Raw genomic sequence first — 5,971 nt, forward strand, 5'->3', positions numbered from 1 at the left:
TGTAAGGAATGTTGGATGGATTGTAAAATCTGTTGTTGGGTTTGCATAAAGGCGTCGAAACGATCCAGTTATGGAGGAGTGGTTGTTACAGGTTGTGTGACAATAACTATGTCACGTTGATTATTAATGGGTGGATTGTGATAGTTATTGTTTATCGGAACGATACCTCTATTAGCATTATAATTATTATTGTTATAATTAATATAATTATCTTGTCCTTGTCCTTGTCGTGGTGGAGCTTGGTTGTAATTGTTTGCTGGCCTTACATTTTGATTATTATACCCTGGAGGTGTAACTTGTTGATTATTTCTCCAACTCAAGTTGGGATTTTGTCTCCAAGGGGCATTAGGAATAGGATAGCTATTGATGGAGCAAACATTATCTGGTTGTGATGGTTGTTGTTCGTAAATATTACGAGAGGACAATAGAGTCGGGATGCTTCGGGACTCAAACGAAATTACATGGAATAGAGTTGACATTCATGACAGGGTTAGGCTTTTGCTGAACAGAAATAGCTTCTACCTTTTTAGTAAGAGATTCGATTAAAGTTTTAAACTCAGGATCAGGTTTAATCTCAAACATACCAGCAGCCTTAACTGTTGAAAAAGAACTAGCAGAGCGGGGGATATCGTCACTACCTCCCCAGTTATTATTACGCTTTGTTTGATCTTCTAAAAACCTATAAGCCTCTGAGACTCCTTTACTGAGGAAACTACCACCATTCATTATATCAAGGACCTCTTTGTGATGGTGTAAAAGCCCCTTGAAAAAGGCACGAACTAACGTGTCTTTCGCAAGGTTATGATGTGGACACTCTATAAGAAGATTAGTGAAATGATTTCAGGCCTCTGAAAATAATTCATGAGAATTCTGGCGGAAAAAATGAATCTTGTAAAGCATTTCATCTGTCTTTAGTGGTGGGTAAAACTGTTCCATAAACAATTGAACAAGTTTGGCCCATGAGTCCACAGAATTAGGCGCTTGGGCAGTTAACCAAGACGCCGCCTTAACGGCTAGGGTGAAAAGAAACACTCTCAGTTTAATTTGTTCTGCACCTACCGTAGGATGATGAAATGTGGTAATAACTTGTTCAATCCTATGCATATGCTGATAAGGCTTCTCATGGTCTAACCCATGAAAAACTGGTAACAAATTAAAATATATTCTGGGGGATACGAAAATCCCCCACTGGGTTTGCAAGAACGATGCAAGGCTTAGGACTATCGTTCAGGGATTTGTAAAGGTAGAGAGAGGAGTCTCTCTTTCTTCAGCCATTATTTCAGGTGTAGTGTGTGGTATACTAGATAGGTGTGTGTGTTGACGTTCACGATGAGTGGAACGTCAACAGGAGAGGCAAGGAGTGGAAGAAGGAGTACCTGAATGTCTCCTTGCTACGCATTTGAATAGCGTCTTCTATTCGTGATTTCAGTGTATTCAAGCAGATAGCAACACTGAATAACTTTGAAAAAATGAAAGTTTGAACTAACCTGTGAAATCGGGCTTATTCAGAAGAGGGCGCGTGGCATGCTCGAAATTTGCCTAACAAGGGCGTGGGTAGCGCTCTTGCCTGACTTGAAGTCCAGGCACTTTAGCACGGGGCGCGCTTCAAATTTTCCTAACAAGGGTGCGGGGCGCGCTCTTGCCTTGGACGATGTCCAGGCACTTTGGCGCGGGGCGCACTTCAGAAATAGGCTAATGAGGTGCGGGGCATGCTCAGTGTATTTCTGCGAAAAAAAATCAGTTTCTGAAGCAAACAACCACAGTTATAACAAAACAAGGGTGGGTGGATTTAATGGGATTTTGGTAGGATTAACACTACTAAAGGAATTGAATCTAAATCAAACTTAGATGGCAGCGACGCCATTTGATAAACGTAAAAACGTATAAACGATAGTTTTACCTAGACTTAACTAATTAAACTCAAGAATAAGTAAAACTAAATGATTTTTTACTCTATGTATCAAAGATTCTAGTCTAGTTATCAAGGCAATATTTGGAGTAGAGAATTTGTTCCACTCCTAGCTCATTTAGAATACAATGTTTCCTAGTTCATATATTCTAACAAAACGATGAGAGTAATGGATTTGAAATTTAACTAAGATGGTGAATTAACTAATCAAGATGTGATAAATGAAATGACGACAATTCAATACTAAGATGACAATATGAGAAGGAATTACGGGAATTTGATTCCACCTTGATTCGACTAAATAAACTAGCATAGAATTTGTTGTAATCATAATCTTTATGTTTTCACGTAAAGATTGGCTATTTATAATCCATAATTATTCATGACAATCTCTACCAACTAATAATTAGCATGTGAAGCAATCAAACTCATTCTCATAGGGAACTAATTACTTTCTAGAGTGGAATAGATTATCACAACTCTATACTAACACAATCAAGTTTTCATCAAGGCTTTCTCAAACCCCTCTAATGGAGGTTTTAGACTTGATTTATCAAATTGTTATTTCTGGAATAAGAACAATAAGAACAAGACATTATTGAAAGAATACCAATTACTTTATTAATCTAATTGAAGGAGAGTCTAATGATTTAAAACTGAATTAAAACTAATTTAGAACTAAGTTTATGAATAACTAACTATAAAATTGAGACTAACTAAGTATTGAATTATAAAACTAAGTAACTTAAGAGTTAAGTCTTAGTCCTCTTTATATAGAAGATGATATATCCACAATTTTATGCATGGGCTTAGGAGCCATATTTTGGGTCGGAAAATCGAGCCCAAAACCTCATTACTTCAGTCCACAAAGAGATTTTCAGCTGTAAATGACTTCAATAGCCATTTAGTCCACTTTTGCTCCTCTGATTTGGCCAAGGCTTGAACCATTAGAAAGCTCGTTCCGAGCCGGTCATTTTGACATATAGTAGGCCCAATTCCGAGGTCTGAGTCCAAGGATACAGCCTATGGAAGTTCTGTTGAGTTTTGTACGCTCTTTCTGCCCGCGTTGACTTTGACTTTTCAGCTTTGATCGGGCATTGAAAAGGCTTTTTCTCCCTGAATATTGGCCTTTAATCATAGAACTTCTTAGCAACCAACCTTTGCTTCTTTATCTCGCAAAAGGGACTCATTTCTACACATAATTGACTCCAATGCTTAAAATACACAAGAGCACGATAACAGTACTAACTCTTACTTATTAATCGCAAAAGGGTTAAAACTATAGTTTTGGGCTCTTATCACGGCCCGAACCGATCGGTTTTCAAATATTTTAAATTAAATCAAATAAATATGTATATTGTAGTATATTTTAGGGTTTTTTAGACATTGGTCGTACTATTACTATGGTAATTTGACTTTGGTCCAGAAATGCTGAAATATTAGGTTTTGGTCCTATTTCATTATTTGACCGTCCGACCAACTTAGTTGGATCGTGGTCATGCCGCTTTTGCTTTTGAGCGTCGGCCACACATGCTTACAAGTAGGGCTAAACTCTAATATCGAAGTCATAATAAGGACCATGTCTTAACAATGACATTATTATCTCGGTCAAATACTAACTTATCTTTAAGAGTGAGAAAGGATGATGGTTTAGACAATGTGTATCATCCAATACTCTTGTTTCGATTTTCTGCAATTCTTCCTTATGCTCTCTAAGTTTTGCAAGTTTTTCTTCTAGTTCCATAGTATATGCCTCGCAGAGAATCAAATAACAAAAGGAAACCAGATGAATTGTTTAGAAAACACATGTATAGAAGAAGGAAACTAGAAAAATAGTTTTGAAAACACATGCATAGAAAAAACACTATGGTGCCCTGAGTATCTCACTACAAAGTAAGTAGTCACAAAAGAAATAAATATGCATCTTTCTAGTAGGATCTTGGAACATGTTATCCAAATCAAAGACATAAAGGTTCATATAATCTTTACATGTTCGGTCCATTATATATGAGGTGGAACGATGGAACATATTAATTTTTTACTTAGCTTGAACATTGAATGACAATTCTACATTCTGGAATTATACCCACAATCTTTTCCTCGGATACACGTTCTTGATACCCACAGAGATTCAATACATACACTTGTAAAACATCCATCGATCAAACACTTTGTCGTGAAAATATGAACCCTAGCACGATTAAAAATAAACAAACAAGAAAAATCTTTACTTTAACAGAAAATCCTATAGATCCTAAAATAATTATAGTGTCCGATGCTGGTTATATGTTGTTTAGTTTCTTATCTATCATACATATTACTATTTCTAACGCAAAAGATGCCACTGAAGACGGTGCTTTGAATTTATTCCCCACTGAGAGAATTGGTTTATGCAACATATCAGCCAATTTTGAGGCAATTTATTGTAGAAAGTGAAAAAATCTTTCGTCAATATGGGAATCAAATTCCATCTGAATGGTCAATTAGAACTCTCAAGTAAAGAATAGTCTTACTGTAAGTTAGATATTAGAGTTTAGTCCTACTTGTAAGTTAGATATTAGAGTTTAATCCTACATGTAAGTTAGATGTTAGAGTTTAGTCCTACTTGTATGCACGTATGACGCACGCTCAAAAGAGCAAACGACATGACCACAGTCAACTAAGTTGACTAACAGTCAAGTAACAGAAGTAGGACCAAAACCTAATATTTCAGCATTTCTGAACCAAAGTCTAATTCCGTAATAATAGTAGGACCAATGTCTAAAGAACCCTATATATTATATATGGCGGGTCGGTTCGGGTCGGATTTGGGACTAAACCGACGACCGAAGTGACCCTATCGGTTTTCATATATACTGACCCGAACTAAATTGACTAATAAACATAACCTACTCGAAACAGACCGACTCGATTCGGTTCGGTCGGTTTGGCCGATTTTATGCACACCCCTACATAGAACAATCGGGAAAAAGTGTCAAAAAGTCAACAGTCAGTGGTCAAAGTCAACTCAAAGGTCCAAAAACTCAAAAGCTCAGGAAAACACTCGAAGGCTTCAATGACCAAAGACTCAACCCTTTGCAAGACAATGGCTAAGCACAAAAGCCTCAGAAGACCAAAGGGCTCAAATTCCCAAAGACATAGGCTTGGGCCCAACAAGGCTTGATCTTATCCACTAATAGAAGGCACAAGAAGGTTCTAGATTATGTTACTTGTTGGATAAGATATGAGAGGGGCAATTATATATATATATCTCTACATATATATAAGTGTAGAGATGCCCACAAAATAGGTGTGTTGGTTAGGGTGATCATTCCTCAAATATGCGTTTTTATCCCCTAGTAATGCTTTAATTTAGTCAAATTATATGATCAATAATCTATAAAACTCTTATTCTTATTGCTTTTTCATGATACAAGCCTATTTTGAACCAAATATCTTAAAAGATGTGTTCTAGAGCCAAAAAGGAGACATAAGAGACCTTAAGGAACAACTGGGAAAAAGTGCCAAAAAGTCAACGGTCAATGATGAAAGTGAACTTAAAGGTCCAAAAACTCAAAAGTTCAGGAAACACTCCCAGGCTTCAAGGACCAAGGACTTAACTCTTTACAAGACAATGACTAAGCACAGAAGCCTCAAAAGGCCAAATGGCTCAAATTCCCAAAGACATGGGTTTGGGCCAAACAAGGCTTGATCTTATCCACTAAAATAAAGCACAAGAATTTTCTAGATTTGGTTACTTGTTGGATAAGATATGAGAGGGGCAATTATGTACATTTCTACACATATATAAGTGTAGATATGCCCACAAAATAAGTATGTTGGTTAGGGTGATCAATCCTCAAATATACGATTTTATCTTTTTTTAATGCTTCAATTTAGTAAAATTATGTGATCAATGCAGCAAATAATTTCTTTCACTCTTGGGGACATGTATTACACTTATACCAAAAGTGCAAGGCCCTACATCTCTTGGGGACTATAGGCCTATTGCATGTTGTGGGGTGATGTACAAAAGCATAACAAAGGTCATGACGAAAAGAATGAAAGACTTGATGCTTAAAG

This window comes from Coptis chinensis, chromosome 8 (assembly GCF_015680905.1).
Source record: "Coptis chinensis isolate HL-2020 chromosome 8, ASM1568090v1, whole genome shotgun sequence".
Classification (NCBI taxonomy): domain Eukaryota; kingdom Viridiplantae; phylum Streptophyta; class Magnoliopsida; order Ranunculales; family Ranunculaceae; genus Coptis; species Coptis chinensis.